Here is a 23495-nt window from a genome sequence, read left to right on the forward strand (position 1 = left end):
TAAACACAATGCTAATACCCTCAGTTGTTGGGAATGTTGGGTTACTTGTGGGTTCCATTTGGATACTGGCCCCTGTGACGGCTACAGGACATGGGACGCCACCCATCCACTGATGCCACCTTTCTACCTCCTGCCCCAACAACGCCTCATGGGCACCAGAGACTCCGGGCACATTCCATGCTTCTCCAGATCCAGGGACCACGGAGGAGGGAGACTGTCTTCACCTCTCTGCTCTGCAGCTTTAGATCCTGCATGCTACTCACCGTCCCTGTGGCTCCAGACCCCATCCGTGGGTTTATCTCCCCCAAGGAAAAATCATCACGGGGTTCTTCCATTTACACGCACTGGCTGCAGCCACAGCCTGGGGGACCAGGGCTGGACGGAGCCATAGGTAGAAGAGGGCCCAGATTCCCGAGTCACCTCCCGAGTCACCTCCCAATTCACCGTGGGAGGCTAATCAGGACGCGCTGACCTTTGCCGCCAGCAGGGCCTCCGCTTCACTCCCTTCAGGGGCCTGGACATCATCTCTGGGCGTGGGCACACCCTGGGACAGTCAGATGCGGCGGCTTCCATGCGCCTCCCTCCCTCGGGCCTCACCCCCTTCATTCTCTCACTCTAAAACCTCCCGGACAAACCACTAAAAACCCTTCCTTTAAATCATCGGGGGAAACGATGCGGCTGTCGTGGTGGTGGGTCATTTGGTTTTGGGTCGCGTGACCTCAGTGAGTGTGTCCCCATAGGGAAGCCGAGAGTGCTGATGTCCCCCTGGATGCGGGAGAGTCCACTCCGGGATCGCTGCTCCTGGAAAACCGCGTGCGGGTGCAGCCAAGCCCCTCAGTTGGGGAGGGAATGCACTGGAGGACGAGGCCCGGAGGTGAGTCCGCAAAGCCAGGCTGCCAGGCTAACCACGCCCAGCTTCCCCCAGCCACCGAACAGGCTGCGGGGACTCTTTCAGAACATCATGCGGGTGCGCCGGCTGGCCCTGGGTGTCTGGGCCGGGGCCCCTCCAAGCCCACCTGGGAGAGCACTCCCGCCTCCCCCCACCCCGGGGCGCCCACCACCCCCGCCTCCGCCGTCGCCCTGCGACAGCGCCCCCAGGGCCTGGGGTCCTGGGCCTCTGACTCTGCCCGGTTTGCTAACCCGGATCCTCGCCGCGTCTTCCGGCTCCAGTATCCTCGGGAACCTCCTCCCTTTCATCACTCGCCTCGACAAGACCTTCTGAGGCCACACATCTCGAGGCAACAGCTCTGTGCCCCGCCTTTGTTTGGCTCTCAAAATTGTGCTGTGCTCCCTCATCTCCAACAGCGTTACGCTGATTTTCGAGCTTTTCCTGGCTCCCCCTGGCTCTTTGCTGGAGTCACTCGGTTCTCCGCCCATCCCCGTGCGCACGTGTTCGCTGTGCCAGCCCCGCGCAAGCTGAGCTGCCGTTAGAGTCAGTAGATTACAGCGAAGCTGCAGTCAGCAGCTCGTCTGCCTGGCCCTGCACACCGTGAGACTCGAGGCAGTGCCCGGGACCGCCTGGGAAGAGAGGAGGGAAAAGCCAAACCCCGCAGAGGAAGGACGAGAGCTGGCAGCCAGGTCGGCTGCGAAAGGGGAGAGAGGTGGGCAGTCCAGGTCTGGGATGGGCCAGCCTAAGCTCGAATCGCTGTGTCAATGGGCTAGTCACTTAGCCCTTTTAAGCCTCAGTTTCCTCATCTCTAAAATGTGGATAATGACAGAACCCTCACAGGGCATCCAGAGATGGAGGCTGTGCGATGAGCCGAGCCCAGGCCTGTGGAGTTTTCTGTGCTCAGTGCTGTTGCTGTTGTCATCATTAGCCACCGTTTTTCAAATCTCGGAAGCCTCTTAGAAAACCAGCTGTTCTTGATGGCCACTTGTGAAAGGAGAAGCAGATTTGTTAATCAGAATGATTCAAAGAACTTTCTCCCAGCAACAGTTGTTAAATCCAGGCCTTGGAATTTTCTTTGAAAGAGAATTCTGCTGGGTGCTGTACCTCACACCTGTAATCCCAGCACTTTGGGAAGCCGAGGTGGGAGGATTACTTGAGGCCAGGAGTTCAAGACCTGCCTGGGCAACATAGTGAGACCCATATCTACAAAAAATAAAAATAAATTAGCTGAGTAAGGGAGAGCACACCTGTAGCCCCAGCTACTCAGGAGGCTAAGGCGAGAGGATTGCTTAAGCCTAGGAGGTCAAGGCTGCAGTGCGCTATGATTGCACCACTGCACTGCAGCTTGGCAACAGAGTGAGACCCCGTCTCTAAAGAAAATAGTAAGTACAAATAAATAAAAGAGGATTCAGTATCATCAGGCTTGAGTGGTTCCTGAGAGAGAAAAGACCTAGATCATTCCTTAAGTTCCCCCTGGAGCCCCAATATCTTGAATCTGTGACTCTTCACATCTCCCTAATTAAATTGTCTGGTTTAATCCTCTCCTTGAGCCCTCTCCTCGGCCTCTGTCCTCCCCAGCCTTGCATCCATTCCATGCCCACCTTCCATGCTGGGGATGACTTACAAACTGCAGGCTTGCAGATTCACAATCACTCAACAATATGCTGCACAGACAGACTGCCCTCCTCCATGGACACCCTCCTTTGTGCGAAGGCCAACTGCTTATGGGCAGTTGGAATGTCTTCTAAGCAGACAAAAGGCTTGCTCAAGTGTGCAACTATTTGGGGGCAGTGGCCACTCCCTCCGCGGGTGGTTAAGGGCTGTGCTGCCTGGAGCCAGCTGCTGAGTCCTGGAGAAGAATAGAGCAGGCATGTGGACGTGACAAAAGCTGCCTGGCCCTGTGCCCCAGGCCAGCCCAGGACGCAGCACATCCTCAACATATGGGTCCCTGAGGGGGGTCCCCTCATTTAACAATCATGATTTCCCTCTTCAGGAGACAACAACGTTTGGAAACCTTAAATGGGCTGTGTGACTAAATTAAATTCCCAAGGCAGCCAGAACCAAGACGCTAATTGCCTTGGCTCATGGTTCTTAACTCCATGAGACAGATTGGCTCATTTCTCAGGCGACTAATTATTAATTTGAAGCCATGAATAGAAAGAGATGGGAAGGACCTGTCACCTCCTGCTTGGTGAATGCTAAAGCTTTGTCATTTGCAGGCACAGGAGAGTGCCGACGGGCCTTTGAGTGAGCCAGGCAACAAGTCAGGAGTCCCACATGTACAAACTGCATCCTGGCATTGCTTCTGCTCTGTGCAACGTGGTGGGAGCCCACTTACAATCAACTGCCAACATCAGAGCTCATGGGACACAAGGGCCATGTTATCTGAGGCCTCAAAAAATTCAGACTTCGGAGAGATCTCCAAAGTTTGTATAAAAGTCTCTGCTGGTATAAAACAGTGCAATTCTGAGTTACACTGTCAGAATTTTAAAATGTTAAAGTCCTTTATACAACTTTAAACTTGTGTCTTAGCTGGGTGCGGTGGCTCACACCTGTAATCCCAGCACTTTGGGAGGCCAAGGTGGGTGCATCACCTGAGGTCAGGAGTTCAAGACCAGCCTGGCCAACATGGTGAAATCCCTGCCTCTACTAAAAATACAAAAATTAGCCAGGCGTGGTGGCAGGTACCTGTAATCCCAGCTACTCAGGAGGCTGAGGCAGGAGAATTGCTTGAACCCAGGAGGTGGAGGTTGCAATGAGCCGAGATCGCGCCACTGCACTCTAGCTTGGGTGACAGAGTGAGACTGTCTCAAAAAAAAAAAAAAAAAAAAACTTGTGTCCCATGAATAAACCACACCTTTGACACTATTAATATTTTTAATAAACTCAACAATTATCTTGGGAATGGTACAACTTCTTTGCACTGTATTTTGGTATATTAAAGGCATTCATTACTCATTAAATGCAAACAACTAGACCAGACATGGTGGCTCACGCCTGTAATCCCAGTACTTTGGGAGGCTGAGGCGGGTGGATCACCTGAAGTCAGGAGTTCGAGATGGGCCTAGCCAACATGGTGAAACCCCATCTCTACTAAAAATATAAAAAATTATCTGGGCTTGGTGGTGCATGCCTGAGGCAGGAGAATCACTTGAACCCAGGAGGCAGAGGCTGCAGTAAGCAGAGATCATGCCTTTACATTCCAGCCTGGGCAAAAAGAGCAAAACTCCATCTCAAAAAAATAAATAAAATAAATGCAAACTACTAAAATTTACCATCACTTTTGGTAACTCATTTTCTCCCCAGCTTTCTCTTATTTAAAATTTCAAATATATACAATTGATAGTATTTACAATGAATCCCCATAGATCTACCACAAACATTCTACAATTAATGTTATCAATTGTAAATCAAGGAACATGACTGAGGCAAGCCTCAATCTTTTTAGGAAGTTTATTTGCCAAGGTTAAGGACATGCCCAGGAAAGACCACAGATCCATAGGAAACATTGTGGTCCATACCTTTCCTGAAGAGGGTCTGGGGATCTCAATATTTAAAAGGAAAAGAGTGGGTATTGGAGAAAGAGGAGGAAATTTTTTAAAGGTGTGGGTAGGTAAGAGGCAAATGTTTGTATTCTTCTGAGCCTTTGATCAGCCTTACATGTGAGAGGGGGACAGAGAAACAGGCACTTATGCATTCATGTAGCTCAGTGATTCTACATTTTTACATGAAATAAAATAGACAGAGGGCAGAGGAAGCAATCAGATATGCATTTGTATCAGTGAGCAGCAAGATGAACTTGAGTTCTGTCCTTTGTACCACACCTGTGAAGATAAGCCATCAATTTACATTGCCAGGGGGAAATTCAACAGAACTGTTTTAGGGTAAAGATCGTGGGGAACACAAGGAATTTCCTAGTGGGCAAATTGTAAGGGAGGCATGTCGCTTTGTTTTATCTTCATTGCTGTCTTATTTAGGAATGAAACAGGAGGCAGGTTTGCATGATCCGGATTCCAGCTTCACTCTTCTCTTTGGCATTGTGAATTTGGGATCTCACGATTCATTTTCCTTTCACACAGTCTATCACATTTGTGGTGCATTTCACATGAAGTTGCTGGCATCGGGGTGCTTTGCCTCTAAACACCTCAGCGTGCATACCATTACCAGCCACGTTTATGGGGATTTGGGGGTAAAACGTATACAGAATGTCACATCCACTCGAAAGTTCACCTTCTGTGAGTTTGGAAATGCGTACCCCTGTCAAGATGCACAGGATTCATGCCCTCAGAAGCCCGGAGGCCCTTCCCAGTCAATCCTGTCCCACCCCCAACTCATCCCCAGTCCAGCCCCACAGGAAACCACAGTTCATTTTTTTCACCATAGTTATAACTCATTTTTGTTATAATATTTATATCCTAATATACCTGGAACCTCAATAAGTAAAAGTGGTCCAGAGCCCTGTCATCTTCCATGAGGTCCAGAGAGCCTCCTTACTATTCTTTTTATTATTATTATTTTCTTTTTATTTTTGAGATGGAGTCTCGCTCTGTTGCCCAGGCTGGGGTGCAGTGGCACGATCTCGGCTCACTGCAGGCTCCACCCCCTGGGTTCACACCATTCTCCTGCCTCAGCCTCCCGAATAGCTGGGACTACAGGCGCCCGCCACCGCGCCCGGCTAATTTTTTGTATTTTTAGTAGAGACGGGATTTCACCGTGTTAGCCAAGATGGTCTCGATCTCCTGACCTCATGATCCGCCCGCCTCGGCCTCCCAAAGTGCTGGGATTACAGGTGTGAGCCACTGCACCCGGCCCTTTTTTATTTTTTAAATCACCAAATCATCAGTGTGCCCCTCCAGGTCTAAGAAGGTGAAGGGCAAATTACAAAACACAAGCTAGCTTTAAGCCCATGAGTCTGCAAGATGTGTTTTTCTTTTCTGCAAACAGGGAATATTAAGCCTGGCTGCTTTGCCTGTTCTCATGGGACACTTTAAAACAAGCAAAGGCTGCACTGTACACTTTGTGGGAGAACACAGAGCTCTTTGAATCTTTTGAATTGGAAATACAATCTGAAAAAGAAAAACAGAATTAGAGATTGATGTAAAAATCCCATTTTTTAGGCAAAAATCAACAATGGATGCTAAAATTAATGGGTGGAAGGTTGAGTAAGAAGATATTTACATAGTCTCAAAGTATCTCCAATGAGATACTTAGCAATTTCAAAAGGAAATATAGTAACATGGCAGTGGAGAGGCCTGGCAGATGCCTTCTAAACCAGGGATGAACTCCAGCATCATCAGTGATCAGACAAACTCAAACCCACGCCTTCTCACAGGACGCGCAGAACAGGTACATCACTGCGGTGATATTCCTGATGAAACCATGTCATCTGAATCTATCAGATGAACCCCAAATTAAGTGCCATTTAATAAAATAATTTGCTCTCAAAAACAGTCAAGGTCATGGGAAAAAAAGACTGAGGAATTGTTTCAGATTAAAGGACATGAGACGTGACGGCTGATTGCAAGACATGATCAAAGACTTTCTTTTGCTATAAAGGACATTAAAGGGAACAACAGCAAAATCTGATGGAGATACATAAATTATAAAGAGTATTATATCAAGGTGTGTTAATTTCCTAATTTTAATAACTGTACTGTTGTTGTGAAGATACTTGTTATTTTTGTAACAGCTTTGCTGAGATATAATTTATATACCATAAAATTCATCCCATTAAAAATTCATTCCATGGTTTTAGCATATTCATAGTTATGCAATTATCACTTAGATTGTTTTAGAATATTTTCTTTGCTTCAAAAAGAAAACCATTAGCAGTCATTTAGCCACTGTTCCTTCCTTCCTCCTTCCCGCCTCTGGCAACCACGAATCTACTTTTTATCTCTGTGGATTTGCCTATTTGAACAGTCCATGTAAATGGAAACATCCAATATGTGGCCTTTGTGTCTGACTTCCCTCACTTAGCAGAATGTCCTCAAGGTTCACCCGGGGTGTGGCATGTCAGAACATCACTCTTGTTGTGGCTGAGTAGTATTCCACTGTGTGGGTCTACCGCCTTGTGTTTATCCATTTATCAGTGGATGGACATTCAGGTTGTGAATAGTGCTTCTACGAACATTTGTGAATAAGTATTTATAAGTATTTGTTAGAATATCTGTCTTCAATCATGTAGGGCATATATATCCAGAAGTTTAACTGCTATATGGTATTTTTATTTTTAACTTTTTTTTTTTTTCTGAGTTAGGGTCTTACTCTGTCACCCAGGCTAGAGTGCAGTGGTGCTATCTCAGCTTACCGCAACCTTGATCTCCTGGGCTCAAGCAATCCTCCCATCTCAGCCTCCCAAGTAGCTGGGACTATGGGCATCCACCATCACGCACTGCTAATTTTTGTATTTTCTTTAGAGATGGGGTCTCACTGTGTATCCCAGGCTGGTCTTGAACTCCTGGCCTCAAGCAATCCAACTGCCTTGGCCTCCAGCAATCCAACTGCCTTGGCCTCCCAAAGTGTTGGGATTACAATAACGAGCCACTGTACCAGGCCTATTTTTAACTTTTTGAGGAATTCTCAAACTGTTTTCCAGAACAACTGCTCCATTTTACATTCCCACCAGCAATGCATGAGAGTTCTAATTTCTTTTTTTTTTTTTTTTTTTTTTTGAGACAGAGTCTCACTGTCACCCAGGCTGGAGTGCAGTGGCATGATCTCGGCTCACTGCAACCTCTGTTTCCCAGGTTCAAGTGATTCTCCTGCCTCAGCCTCCAGAGTAACTGGAATTACGGGCCTGCACCACCACGCCTGGCTAGTTTTTTTGTATTTTCAATAGAGATAGAGTTTCGCTATGTTGGCCAGGGTGGTCTCGAACACCTGACTTCAAGTGATCTGCCCACCTTGGCCTCCCAAAGTGCCAGGATCACAGGCTTGAGCCACTGCACCCAGCCGAGAGTTCTAATTTCTTCACATCCTCACCAACACTTGTTTTCCTCTCCTTTTTTTTAATCATAGACAACCTAATGAAAGTGAAGTGGTATCTCATAGTTCTGATTTTCATTTCCATGATGTCTAATGATGTTGAGCACCTTTTCATATCCTTGTTGGCCCTTTGTATGTTTTCTTTGGAGACAAGTCTATTCAAGGCCTTTCACCATTTTTTAATTCGGTTAAGTTCTGAGAGTTATTTATATGTTCTGGAAAGTAAGCCCTTCTTACACATATAATTTGCAAATATTTTCTCTCATCCTGCAGATTTTCTTTTCGCTTCTTGAAAGTGTTCTTTGATGCACAAAAGTTTTTAATTTTGATGGGTTGCAGTTTATCTAGCTTTTCTTTTCTCATCTATGTCATAGCTAAGATTATATTGCCAAATTCAAAGTTATGAAGATTTATCCCTACATTTTTCTCTTAAAAGTTTTAAAGTCTTAGCTCTTGTGTTTAGGTCTCTGATCCACTTTGAGTTAATCTTTGTATACAGTATGCAGCATAGTCATTCTTTTACATGTGGATATACAGTTGCCCCAGAATTATTTGTCAAAGAGTCTTTTGTCCAATTAATAATCTTGGCACCCTTGTTGAAAATTAATTGATCATAGATGCATTGGTTTATTTCTGGACTCTCAGTTCCATTTTACTGGTCCATCCTTATGCCACAACCATGATTCTTTGATTACTGTAGCTTTGTAGTCAAGCTTTGAAATTGGAAAATGTGTGTCTTCAAACTTTATTTTTTTTTTCAACATCGTTTTGGCTGTTTGGGGTCTCATAATTCCAGATGAATTTTAGAATCAGCTTTTTCATTTCTGCAAAAAAGACCATTGGTATTTTGAAAGGCATTGCAATGCATCTGTAGGTCACTTTCAGGAGCACTGCCATTCTAACAACTCTACGTCTCCCAATCCACAAACACAAAATGGCTTCCCATTTGGATCTTTATAAGTTTCTTTCAGTAATGTTTTATAATTTTCAGTGCACAAATCTTGCACCTCTTGGTTTAAATTTATTCCTATGTATTTTATTCTTTTTTATGCTATTATAAATAGAATTGTTTTCTTTTTTGACTTTTTAAATAGAGTCAGGATCTTGCTCTGTTGCTCAGGCTGGAGTACAATGGTGATCCTAGCTCTCTGTAGTCTCAAACTCCTGGGCTCAAGTGATCCTCCTACCTCAGCCTGCTGAGTAGCTGGGACTACAAGCAAACGCCACCACAACTGGCAATTTTTTTAAAGAGACTGGGTCTTGCTCTGTTGCCTAGGCTGGTTTTGTACTCCTGGCCTCAAGCAATCCTCCCACCTCAGTCTCCAGAAGTGCTGGGATTACAGGCATGAGCCACCACACCCGGACAGGATTGTTTTCTTAATTTCTTTCTCAGGTTGTTCATTGCTAGTATATAGAAGTGCAGCTGATTTAATGTATTGACCTTGTACCCTGCAAATTTGCTGAACTTGTTTATTAGCACTTATGGATTTTTTATGAATTCTTTAAATTTTTTATATGTAAAATTATGTCATGTGCAATAGAGATAATTTTACTTCTTGCTTTCCAATTTAGATGCCTTTTTTTGTTGTCTAATTTCTTTGGCTAGAACTTCTAGTACAATGTTGAATGGAAGTGGCAAAAGTGGGTATCCATTCCTTATTTCTGAGTTTATAAGGAATGATGTCAGTCTTTCACCTTTGATGGTGGGATGTTAGTCGTGGGATTTTCACAAATATTCTTTTTTTTGTTTTATACTTTAAGTTTTAGGGTACATGTGCACAACCTGCAGGTTACTTACATATGTACACATGTGCCATGTTGGTGTGCTGCACCCCTTAACTCATCATTGAACATTAGGTATATCTCCTAATGCTATCCATCTCCCCTCCCCCCACCCCACAACAGGCCCCAGTGTGTGATATTCCTCTTCCTGTGTCCATGTGTTCTCATTATTCAATTCCCACCAAATGTTCTTTATGATATTGAAGAAGTTTCCTCCTACTCCTAGTTTGTCAATTACTTTTATCATAAAAAGGTGTTCAATTTTGTTAAATGCTTTTTCTGCATTGATGGAGATGATCGTGTTTCTTTCCTTCGTTCTATTAACATAGTATATAAAACAGATTGATTTTCATATACTGAACCACCCTTGCATTCCTGGAATAAGTCCCACTTGGTTATGATGTGTACTCCTCTAAAGATGTTGAATTAGATTTGCTAGTTTTTTGTATTTATACTGCTATGGACTGAATTGTGTTCCCCAAAAATTTATAGATTAAATTCCTAACGCCTAATGTGGCTGATTTAGAGATAGGGTCTTTAGAAGGTAATTAAGATTATTAAGTTCATAAGGCCTAATTCAACAGGATTGGTGGCCTTATAAGAAGAGGAAGAGAGAAATATCTCTCCCTCTCTCTTTTGTCACATGCACTCAGAGCTAAGGCCATCTGAGGACCGCAGTGACAAGGTGGCCATCTGCAAATCAGGAAAGAGCCCCCTCCAGACAACCTCACTGGGCCTTCATCTGGGACTTCCAGCCTCCAGTACTGTGAGAAATAAATGTCTGTTGTTTAAACCACCCAATCTATAGCATTGTGTTATGGCAACCCAACTTGACTAATATGTGTACTCACAAGGGATATGATCTATATTTTTCTTTTCTTGTGATGTCTGTATCTGGCTTTGGTATCAGGGTAATGCTGGCCTCAGAGAATTAGTTAGAAAGCTTTCCCTCCTCTTCTACTTTTTGGAAGAGTTTGTAATTCTTGTGTGAGCACTACTTTGTAATCCTTAATGACACACATGCAGATATTCACATAATAAATCTTAAGATATCTACGTGATGACAAAGTATTGAAATACATACATAAACTACCAGGTAAGATTAACAGTCCGAATATAGGGGTTCAGCATTTTATTCTTCCTTAGACAATATCTTCTGTTTGGGAAAATAATTTTAGTGTTAAATTTGCAATAACATATTGTTTTTTAATGCATATGCCCAACAGTGATTTTTATATAGGCAGTTTTCAATATTTCATTGTTTCTCCGCATACCCCAACTCATTAAGTCTTTCCCAGTCTTCCTCCTGGGCATGCATATATGTCAACACCAGTTCATTTTCCCATCCAGGGTACACACTGAGCCTTGTGTTTCAGGAACCTTTGACCTGAGCATAACATACCAAGGGCAAAATCTTTGTAACAAGTGACACAAATAAATATCTAAAACTTAAATTCACAGAGAACCACCACAGTTTCAGGTTGGATGTCAAGAAAACTGCCATTAATTTCCTCACCAAGAAGATGTCCTAGAGAAATCAATAAAGCTCTTAATACTAAAAGAAAAAAAATTAAATAATTTCTGCAGTTTTCAAATGCTATCTTTTCAGAAGATACTTTCACAACTCAGCCTCCTGACATAGCTGGGACTCCAGGTGCACACCACCACACTCAGTTGATATTTCTTACATTTTTTTTAGTGATGGGGTCTTGCAATGCCCAGGCTGGTCTGAAACTACTCCTGGGATCTAGTAATCCTCCCACCTTGGCCTCCCAAAATGTTGGAATTACAGGTGTGAGCCACCACCCAGCCAGAAGATACTTTTCCTACAAACTTGTGTTCATAGCTTATATGTCTGATATACAACTAAAGTGAAACAGCAATGAACAGAGTAAACACATATTTGATCTGAGGTATAATTCCATGGACCTTCCATGGATCATCAATTTTCAAAAATTTAGAATGCATGGAATTGTACTCAACACTACACTGTGCTGAAAAGACTGCAATGGCACATTAGGGCCTTGCAGCCATCTCAGGTTGTCATTGTGAACATTGGTCATAGTTTAATAAAACTGGGGAAATGCTGAAGTCAGCTTAAAAGAATTCTGAAGAATAAGATTCACTATTATTACCCTGGGAAGACTTGAGCTACCTTAGAAACAAGAAACAAAACCTAATAACATTTAAAGTTAGAGCAGAAAAAATCCAGTCAACCTGAAATTTTTTTAATGACAACTTTTCAGTTAGAATTTTTGTTTTGAGAAAAATAAGCTTAGTATAGAAATAAGATAAGAAAAAGACATAAAAGATAAGAAATAAGATAAGAAAAATAAGTTTAGTACAGAAATAAGATAGCCAATTTCTTTTCCATAAAATCAGTAAGTGATAGTAAATCTGTCCATCATGTTAAAGACCACCAAAAATGGAACTGCTGCCATGCATTTGAAATAGGAAATTGTTATGGACATTTTAATGTGCAAAAAGGTTTTGTCCTGCAGTAGCCCCTGAGGCATTAATATTTTGTTTTGCAGGAAGTTGACTCTCTATTAGGATATACCCATTTTTAAAGATTAGTAACTAATCATAATTTCCTTAATAAGGGAGGAAGTACCAAATTTCAAGACAGCCATTAAGATAATTCATTCAGATTTTTCACAAAGATTTTTCTAGCTGTTTCCACACAGTCTATGGAAAACTCACCCTTTAGGGATAAAACACTTGAGAACAATTGAAGTGTACAGTATAATCCTGAAATAACCCAGTGATTATTTTACAAAAAAAATCTCTATGTCAACAAGAAAAATAACCTTTGGGATAATAGTAAAAGAAAGGAACAAAATGAACATAAGTGACTCCAAAGCTGAATTTACCTGAACTTCTTCAGAAACTTCATTTTATGTCATCCAGGTCTGAGTTAATTAAAGGGACCTGTGAAAACAATAGCATGTGTGTTTATTTTTGTGAAAAGAAAAAAACAGTTTCCTTTATTTGAGGTCTAAAGTATTTTTCTCTTCCTCCATTCTTCCTCTTTAATGGGTAGTAAATTCTTATGATATGTCAGTAAGTTACAATTCATAAGCTCTTCACGGGTGGGTATGTCTTGTGTATTCTAGCCCATTAAGGAATAAATTTCCAAAGCAGGCTTGTTTTTCCCTTAAGATAATTAATTAGCTAACCAGTTTAAGAAGAAGGAAGTTGCAGAAGGGAGGACAAAGCACCGGTGATCTCACTTCTCAGTTTCAATAGTTTGAAATTATGACTCATCAGAGAAAATGACTGATACTCTGCTTATCAGAACACTGCTTACTTTCTATTGATGAATGTAAGTCATACAGCCACCAAGGAAAAAATGAAGAGCCACCTGGCAGAGACAAATATATTGTGGCCAGAAAAAAGAGACTATTCTGAGACACACATAGCTCTTTGACTTCTTTGATCCCTAGGGAATACTTCAAAATTTGCAGAAATGAAAAGCAGCAGATGTCTTCTGGAGGAGAATCAATCTGATTTTCAAATTTAATGGCCAAAAAGATGGCATTCGTACTTGGCCTCACATCTAAATTAGTTAGAACTTCAAAAATGCTAACTTTCCTAGTTCCAAGAAGCAAGCATTCATTTTCCTCTTTGACTGTCTCATACTGGTTAAAATTCAGTGTTTCTAAAGACTTCAATCATCAGTTCTGCTAAACAAGGTAACGTTATCATTGTATCCAGGGCTGAACACGCCAAGTTCTCTAGTAAAACAGGACTGCTCTCACTGCCATTCAGAGAGATGACTTCTTTCTTAGCAGTGGATGTCAGCTTACTCCAGGTAATGTCAGTATTTTTAAAAGCATGTAGAAGAAAGATGCCAAGGATAATAGTGAAGAATCCATTCAGGGTCTCGATGATATCTCCAGCTTTCATGCCATACCACTCTTGGAGTAAGATGGCAGAGCAAGTCACTACCATGGATGTGAAGAATGCAAAATAAATAGGAGTCACAGGAGATGTATTAACAGTGTCTGGTGCCTTGAGATAGTTAATCTGTGTAGTCACCAAAAACACAAGTATAGCCAGCAAAACAATGACCAGGGGATGCTTCTAAACTGGCTTCCATTCTAGTAATTCCTTAATGGCAATACCCAGGCCTTTGGCAGGAGAAACTGAAAATGCTGCAGCCAAAGAACAGATTGAAATATAGACCAATATATTGGTCTGTCCTTTCTTGGGAGCCACAATCAAAATCAGCACCAAGATCACAATTATGATCACAGCAAAGGAAATAAATCCTGGGTCTCTCAATTTCATTTCCATTTCATGCAAAGAAGTGACTTCCTCTTCTTCTGGGGCATGGATAACCATCACAGTTGACCCCAATATGCAGTCTGTTTTCCCATAAATGTTCAAGTGCTCGTTTAAAAAATAGGAAGATAATATTGCACTTATGAGAACACTCAGAGGGCCGGGGGGGTGAGGGTGACCAAGATGGCAGGTGCAAAAGCATAAGCAGCAAAATGTGCAGCCTCTCCTGCTCCCATGGCCAGCACTCCTGCCCCCCAGAGCCATCCTTCAGGTCAGAATGTCCACCTTGTCCAGCTCTAGTGACGCTTTTGTTGGCCAGTTGCAAGAGACCGTTCTTTTTCAATATGAAGCTGGAGCCATATCCTTCTCAGCAGGGCTCTCTGTGCCACAGCCTCACATGTGCCCCCATGTCCCCAGACGGGGCTCCAAGATGCAGACGCTCTTTCCTCAGCCACCTGGGTCTCTCCTCCCCATGGACCTGCCAGATTGTTGTTAATTCTTTTTTTAAAGAAAACCACTCTATTGAGGTAAAATGAACATATAAAAAGCTGTATATATTTAATGTATATATTTCGATAAGTTTGGGGATACGTATGTACCTGTGAAATCATCACCACCATCAAGGCCATAAACACATCCATCACCTCGCAAAGTTTTCTCCCACCCCTTTATTATTATTATTATTATTGAGACAGTCTTGCTCTGTCACCCACGCTGGAGTGCAGTGGCATGATCATGGCTCACTGCAACCTCTGCCTCCCAGGCTCAAGTGATCCTCCCACAGCAGCCTCCTGAGCAGCTGGGATCACAGGCACAGGCCACTATGCCCAGCTAATTTTTGTATTTTTAGTAGAGACACGGTTTCACCATGTTGGCCAGGATGGTCTCAAACTCCTGACCTCAAGTGATCCACCTACCTCGGCCTCCCAAAGTGCTGGGATTACAGCTGTGAACCACTGCACCCAGCCCCTTTATTATTTGTATTTGGATTTTGTTTTTGTCACTGTTTTGATAATAACACTTACCATAAGATCAACTTGCCTTAGTAAATTTTAGGTATACAATGCAGTATTGTTAGCTATAGGCAACATGCCACACAAATCTCCAGAGCTCATTCATCCTGGATAACTGAAGCTTGGTACCTTCTGATCATCATCTCCTCATTTCCCCCTCCCCCCAGCCCATGAAAACCACCATTCTACTCTCTGCTTTTATGAGTTTGATTATTTTAGAGTCCACATTGCTATGGTTTGAATGATGGCATCCCCTCCAAAATTTATGTTGAAGCCATCCCCAGTGCAGTAGTATTAAGAGGTATGGTCTTTGGGGTGTGATTAAGTCATGAGGGCTCTACTCTTATGAATGGGATTAGCACCCTTATTAAAAGGCTCAAGGTCAAAAGGAGTGCTCTTTCACCCTTCTATCTTCCTCCATGTGAGGACACATGCATCCCTCTGGAGGAAGCAGCAACAAGACACCATCTTGGAAGCAGGGAGCAGCCTTCATCAGACACCAATGCTAGTGTCTTGATCTTGGACTTCCCAGCCTCCAGAAACATAAGAAATAAATTTCTGTTGCTTATAAATTACCCAGTCCCAGATATCCAGATATTTTGTTATAGCAGCACAAATGGACTAAGATACATCCATAAATGAGATCCTGCAGCATTTGTCTTTCTGTGCCTGGCTTACTTTGCTTAACATAATGTCCTCTGGGTCCATCTATGTTGTCACAAATGGCAGGATTTCCTTCTTTTTAAGGACTAAATAATATTCCTTTGCATGTATATACTATAATTTCTTTTTATTAAGTGAAATCAAGTTTATTAAGGAAGTAAAGGAATATAAGAATGGCTACTCCATAGGCAGAGCAGCCCTGAGGCTGCTGGTTGGCTGTTTTTATGGTTATTTCCTGATTATAGGCTAAACAAGGGATGGATTATTCATGAGTTTTTGAGGAAACGGGTGGGCAATTACCAGAACTGAGGGTTCCTCCCGTTTTTAGACCATATAGGTAAACTTCCTGACATTGTCATGGCATTTATAAACTGTTGTGGTGTTGGTGGGACGCCTCTTAGCATGCTAACACATTATAATTAGTGTATAATGAGCCAGAGGTCACTTTCATTGCCATCTTGGTTTTGGTAGGTTTTGGCCAGCTTCTTTACTGCATTCTTTTATCAGCAAAGTTTTTGTAACCTGTATCTTGTGCCAACCCCCTATCTCATCCTGTGACTTAGAATGCCCAACCTCCTGGGAATGCAGCTCCATGGGTCTCAGCCTTATTTTACCCAACCGCTATTCAAGATTGAGTTGCTCTGGTTCAAACACCTCTGGCATATTTCCCCCCTCCCTTTTACAAGGGAACCTTTAATCCTAAAGGCTGTAAGCAGATGAAGATCTGTCTTCTTTAACTTCTTCAGGCTAAATACGAGCAATGATATTCCTGCCTAACTATTAGGGCATCTCATATCCAGGGTAGAGAGGAGCTGAGTCAGAAAGCATCGGTATGGTGAAAAACAGTTCAAAAATAACTGATAAGACTAGAATCTGATAACAAGTGTACCACAGTTTTTGAAACATAATTTTTCTCTCCCCAGTCTCACATTTTTACTAAGGACAAATCATGGTAGGGTGAATTTGTTTGCAAAAATAAGCTTTAGTCTTATACTTGGCCAGATTATTTGTAAAGTGCAGCAAGAATAATTTTCACATAGGCTTTTTTAATTGGCTTTGATGGAACATTGTTCCATAAAATGAATCTCAGATAAGACTTTTTTCGAAGCCAAGCCCAGCCTTGAGTTTGTATGCTCAAATACCTATAAGTTGGGAAATTCCTTTTCTCTTGTGGTCACAAGGTAATTTGGGGCTCCTGGGCCTGTTAGAAAGTGACATACTTGACCAGGCATGGTGGCTCATGCCTGTAATCCCAGCACTTTGGGACACCAAGGAAGGCACATCATGAGGTCAGGAGTTTGAAACCAGCCTGGCCAATATGGTGAAACCCTATCTCTACTAAAAATACAAAAATTAGTTGGGCATGGTGGTGTGCACCTGTAGTCCCAGCTACTTGGGAGGCTGAAAGAGCAGAATCGCTTGAACCTGGGAGGCAGAGGTTGCAGTGAGCTGAGATTGCACCACTGCACTCCAGGCTGGGTGACAGAGTGAGACTCCATCTCAAAAACAAAAAAAGTGACATTCTTTACTTACCACAGGTTGGAAACCCTGTACAGGGACTATGCAGACAATGTATGAGGCCAATTTTCCAAGGGGCTTTTATTGGCTCTATAAGTCAACTTTGATTCTTAAAAGGAAAGCATGCCATTCCAGTCAAAGCCTTGGTAAATTAAGCAGTTTCTCCAATTGCATCCTGTTACAAAAGAAAACAGATTATTATTGCACTTATGCAAATAACTATATTGCCACAAGTTAAGAATACTCAGAAATAGTTTTCAAATTCTGGAGAAGTCAGGTAGAGAGAAACAAATATGCTCCAAATTTTGTTCACAGGAGTATACCTTTCTCAATTGTTGAAAGCTGTATATAGCTCAAAAGAAAAGTTTCCTTGACTCTGGAAAACAAAACAAAGGATCCTCAGCATTTCAAGCAAAAATTTTCAAAAAGATTACTTCAGTTTTCTATTAGATCAGTCCATGCAGTTACCTCTTATTCTGTTTGATATTCATGAACATTTCAGCTCTCCAGGAGAGTTCTAAAAGTTTTTTTTCCCTATTTTAATGTCACAGTCTCCAAAGTTATCAGAAACCTGCATTCAGGAACATCTGTCAAAGTCCTATAGCTGATTATAAACCACATTTTAAAGAGGATCAAAACAAGACAATTGTCTGTGAGTGACAAAAAAATCTTAGGACAGTCACTATTAAAGCCAAAATTGACTAAGAAAGTTGGTTACTTCTTGCTGGCTGTCAAGATGGCTGAATAGGAATAGCTCTGGTCTGTAGCTCCCAGTGAGATCCCTGCAGAAAGTGGGTGATTTCTGCATTTCCAACTGAGGTACCCAGCTCATCTCATTGGGACTGGTTAGACAGTTGGGCGCAGCCCACAGAAGGCAAGCCAAAGCACGATGGGGCATCTCCTCACCTGGGAAGCACAAGGGGTCAGGGAACTCCCTCCCCTAGCCAAGGGAAGCTGTGAGAGACTATGATGTGAGGAATGATGCATTCTGGCCCAGATGCTATGCTTTTCCCACAGTATTGGCAACGCGCAGACCAGGAGATTCCCTTGGGTGCCTATACCACCAGGGCCCTGGGTTTCAAGCACAAAACCGAGCAGCTGTTTGGGCAGACACTAAACTAGCTGCAGGATTTTTTTTTCATACCCCAGTGGCACCTGGAATGCCAGTGAGACAGAAATGTTGACTACCCTGGAAAGGGGCTGAAGCCAGGGAGCCAAGTGGTCTAGCTCCACGGATCCCACCCCCATGAAGCCCAGCAAGCTAAGATCCACTGGCTTGAAATTCTCACTGCCAGCATAGCAGTCTGAAGTCCACCTGGGATGCTCGAGCTTGGTAGGGGGAGGGGTGTCTGCCATTACTAAGGCCTGAGCAGGTGGTTTTCCCCTCACAGTGTAAACAAAGCCACCAGGAAGTAAACAAAGCCACTGAACTTGGCAGAGCCCACCAGAGCTCAGCAAAGCCACTGTAGCCAGACTGCCTCTCTAGATTCCTCCTCTCTGGGCAGGGCATCTCTGAAAGAAAGGCAGTAGCCCCAGTCAGGGGCTTATAGATAAAACTTCCATCTCCCTGGGACAGAGCACCTGGGAGAAGGGTTGGCTATGGGCTCAGCTTCAGCAGACAAACCTTCCTGCCTGCCAGCTCTGAAAAGAGCAGCAGATCTCCCAGCACAGTGCTCAAGCTCTGCTAAGGGTCAGACTGCCTCCTAAAGTGGGTCCCTGACCCCCATGCCTCCTGACTGGGAGACACCTCCCAGCACGGATCGACAGACACCTCATACAAGAGAGCTCTGGCTGGCATCTGGAGGGTGCCCCTCTGGGATGAAGCTTCCAGAAGAAGGAACAGCCAACAATCTTTCCTGTTCTGCAGCCTCCACTAGTGATACCCAGACAGGGTCTGGAGTGGACCTCCAGCAAACTCCAGCAGACCTGCAGCAAAGGGGCCTGACTGTTAGAAGGAAAACTAACAGAATGGAATAGCATCAACATCAACAAAAAGAATGCCCACACAAAAACCCCATCCAAAGGTCACCAACATCAAAGAACAAAGGTAGATAAAGCCATGAAGATGAGGAAAAACCAGTACAAAAAGGCTGAAAACTCCAAAAGCCAGAATGCCTCTTCACCTCTAAAGGATCACAACTCCTCACCAGCAAGGGAACAAAACTGGATGGAGAATGAGTTTGACAGAAGTAGGCTTCAGAAGGTGGGTAATAACAAACTCCTCTGAGCTAAAGGAATGTGTTCTAACCCAATGCAAAGAAGCTAAGAACCTTGAAAAAAGGTTAAAGGAATTGCTAACTAGAATAACCAGTTTGGAGAAGAACATAAATGACCTGATGGAGCTGAAAAACTCATGAAAAACTTCATGAAGCATATACAAGTATCAATAGCTGAACTGATCAAGTGGAAGAAAGGATGTCAGACATTGAAGATCAACTTAATGAAATAAAGTGTGAAAATGAGATTAGAGAAAAAGAATGAAAAGGAACAAACAAAGACTCCAAGAAATATGGGACTATGTGGAAAGACCAAACTTATGTTTGATTGGTGTGCCTCATAGTGACAGGGAGAATGGAACCAAGTTGGAAAACACTCTTCAGGATACTATCCAGGAGAACTTCCCCAGTCTAGCAAGACAGGCCAACATTCAAATTCAGGAAATACAGAGAACGCCACAAAGATATTCCTCGAGAAGAGCAACCCCAAGACATATAATCAGATTCACCAAGGTTGAAATGAAGGAAAAAATGTTAAGGGCAGTCAGAAAGGTCGAGTTACCCACAAAGGGAAGCCCATCAGACTAACAGCAGAGCTCTCTGCAGAAACCTTACAAACCAGAAGAAAGTGGGGTCAATATTCAACATTCTTAAAGAAAAGAATTTTCAATCCAGAATTGCATATCCAGCCAAACTAAGCTTCATAAGTGAAGGATAAATAAAATCCTTTACAGACAAGCAAATGCTGAAAGATTTTGTCACCACCAGGCCTGCCTTACAAGAGCTCCTGAAGGAAGCACTAAATATGGAAAGGAAAAACCGGTACCAGCCACTGCAAAAACATATCAAATTGTAAAGACCATTGACACTATGAAGAAACTGCATCAACTAATGGGCAAAATAACCAGCTAGCATCATAATGACAAGATCAAATTCACACATAACAATGTTAACCTTAAATGTAAATGAGCTAAATGCCCCAGTTAAAAGACACAGACTGGCAAATTGGATAAAGAGTCAAGACCCATCGGTGTGCTGTATTCAGGAGACCCATCACACATGCAAAGATACACATAGGCTCAAAATAAAGGGATGGAGGACTATTTACCAAGCAAGTGGAAAGCAAAAAAAAAAAAAAAGCAGGGGTTGCAATCCTAGTCTATGATAAAACAGTCTTTAAACCAACAACTATCAAAAAGGACAAAAAGGGCATTACATAATGGTAAAGGAATCAATTTAACAGGAAGAGCTAACTATCCTAAACATACATGCACCCAATACCGGAGCACCCAAATTCATAAAGCAAGCTGTTAAAGACCTACAAAGAGACTTAGACTCCCACACATTAACAGTCGGAGACCTTAACACCCCACTGTCAATATTAGACAGACCAACGAGACAGAAAATTAACAAGGATATTCAGGACTTGAACTCAGCTCTGGACCAAGCAGACCTAATAGACATCTACAGAATTCTCCACCCCAAATCAAGAGAATATACATTCTTCTCAGCACTGAATCAAACTTATTCTAAAATCGACCACATAATTGGAAGTAAAACACTCCTCAGCCAATGCAAAAGAATGGGAATCATAACAAACAGTCTCTCAGATCACAGTGCAATCAAATTAGAACTCAGGATTCAGAAACTCACTCAAAACCGTAAAACTATGTGGAAACTGAACAACCTGCTCCTGAATGACTACTTGGTAAATAATGAAATTAAGGCAGGAATAAATAAGCTCTTTGAAACCAATGAGAATGAAGACACAACATACCAGAATCTTTGGCACAGCTAAAGCAGTGTTTACAGGGAAATCTATAGCACTAAATGCCCACAGGAGAAAGCAGGAAAGGTCTAAAATCAACACCCTAACATCACAATTAAAAGAACTAGAGAGGCAAGAGCAAATAAATTCAAAAGCTAGCAGAAGACAAGAAATAACTAAGATCAGAGCAGCACTGAAGGAGACAGAGACACAAAAAACCCTTCAAAAAATCCATGAATCCAGAAGCTGGTTTTTTGAAAAGATTAACAAAATAGATAGACCGCTAGCAAAACTAATAAAAAAAGAAAAGAGAGAATCAAATAGACACAATAAAAAATAATAAAGGGGATATCGCCACTGATCCCACAGAAATACAAACTACCATCAGAGAATACTATAAACACCTATGCAAATAAACTAGAAAATCTAGAAGAAATGGATAAATTCCTGGACACATACACCCTCCCAAGAGTAAACCAGGAAGAAGTCAAATCCCTGAATAGACCAATAACAAGTTCTGAAATTGAGGCAGTAATTAATATCCTACCAACCAAAAAAAGTCCAGGACCAGACGGATTCCCAGCCAAATTCTACCAGAGGTACAAAGAGGAGCTGGTATACCATTCCTTCTGAAACTATTCCAAATAATAGAAAAAGAGGAACTCCTCCTTAACTCATTTTATGAGGCCAGCATCAGCCTGATACCAAAACCTGGCAGAGACCCAAAAAAGGAAAATTGCAGGCCAATATCCCTGATGAACATCGATGCAAAAATCCTCAATAAAACACTGGCAAACCAAATCCAGCAGCACATCAAAAAGCTTATCCACCACGATGAAGTCAGCTTCATCCCTGGGATGCGAGGCTGGTTTGACATATGCAAATGAATAAATGTAATCCATCACATAAACAGAATCAATGACAAAAACCACTTGATTATCTCAATAGATGCAGAAAGGGCCTTCAATCAAATTCAACACCCATTCATGCTAAAAACTCTCAATAAACTAGGTATTAATGGAATATATCTCAAAATAATAAGAGCTATTTATGACAAACCCACAGCCAATATCATACTGAATAGGCAAAACCTGGAAGCATTCCCTTTGAAAACCAGCACAAGACAAGGATGCCCTCTCTCACCACCCTTATTCAACATAGTATTGGAAGTTCTGGCCAGGGCAATCAGGCAAGAGAAAAAAATAAAGTGTATTCAAATAGGAAGAGAGGAAGTCAAATTGTCTCTTTGCAGATGACATGATTGTATATTTAGAAAACCCCATCATCGCCAGGCACGGTGGCTCACACCTGTAATCCCAGCACTTTGGGATGCCAAGGTGGGCAGATCACCTGAGGTCGGGAGTTTGAGACCAGCCTGACCAACATGGAGAAACCTCATCTCTACTAAAAATAAAAAATTAACCGGGTGTGGTGGCACAAGCCTGTAATGCCAGCTACTCAGGAGGCTGAGGCAGGAGAATTGCTTGAGCCCGGGAGGGAGAGGTTGCAGTGAGCCAAGATCACGCCCTTGCACTCCAGCCTGGGCAACAAGAGTGAGACTCCATCTCCAAAAAAACAAAAAGGAAGAAAGAAAGAAAAGAAAACCCCATCTTCTCAGCCCAAAATCTCCTTAAGCTGATAAGCAACTTCAGCAAAGTCTCAGGATACAAAATCAATGTGCAAAAATCACAAGCATTCCTATAAAACAATAACAGACAAACAGACAGCCAAACTATGAGTGAACTCCCATTCATAATCACTACAAAGAGAATAAAGTACTTAGGAATACAACTTACAAGGGATGTGAAGGACCTCTTTAAGGAGAACTGCAAACCACTGCTCAAGGAAATAAGAGAGGACACAAACGAATGGAAGAACATTCCACGCTCATGGATAGGAAGAAACAATATCATGAAAATGGCCATACTGTCTGTCCAAAGTAATTTATAGACTCAATGATATCCCCATTAAACTACCACTGACTTTCTTCACAGAATTAGAAAAAACTACTTTAAATTTCATATGGAATCAAAAAAGAGCCCGTATAGCCAAGATAATCCTAAGCAAAAAGAGCAAAGCTGGAGGCATCACGCTACCTGACTTCAAACTGTACTACAAGGCTACAGTAACCAAAACAGCATGGTACTGGTACCAAAACAGAGATATAAACCAATGGAACAGAACAGAGGCCTCAGAAATAATGCCACACACCTACAATCATCTGATCTTTGACAAACCTGACAAAAACAAGCAATGGGGAAAGGATTCCCTATTTAATAAATGGTGTTGGGAAAACTGGCTAGCCATATGCAGAAAACTGAAACTGGACACCTTCCTTATACCATATACAAAAATTAACTCAAGGTAGATTA

The 23495-nt window shown here is 42.5% G+C and overlaps 1 long non-coding RNA gene and 1 pseudogene across 1 annotated transcript; both read right to left on the reverse strand.

Moving 5' to 3' along the window:
• Nucleotides 1–10783: 10783 nt before the first annotated feature.
• Nucleotides 10784–19906, reverse strand: LOC134757801 (uncharacterized). The gene is made up of 4 exons (XR_010132289.1): nucleotides 17463–19906; nucleotides 17155–17314; nucleotides 12532–12589; nucleotides 10784–11045 (listed from the first exon to the last, which is right to left on the reverse strand). It is a non-coding gene; the product is annotated as an uncharacterized lncRNA (long non-coding RNA).
• Nucleotides 13329–14419, reverse strand: LOC101128361 (magnesium transporter NIPA3-like; annotated as a pseudogene).
• Nucleotides 19907–23495: the final 3589 nt, after the last annotated feature.

The sequence above is a fragment of the Gorilla gorilla genome, chromosome 21 (genome assembly GCF_029281585.2).
Source record: "Gorilla gorilla gorilla isolate KB3781 chromosome 21, NHGRI_mGorGor1-v2.1_pri, whole genome shotgun sequence".
Classification (NCBI taxonomy): domain Eukaryota; kingdom Metazoa; phylum Chordata; class Mammalia; order Primates; family Hominidae; genus Gorilla; species Gorilla gorilla.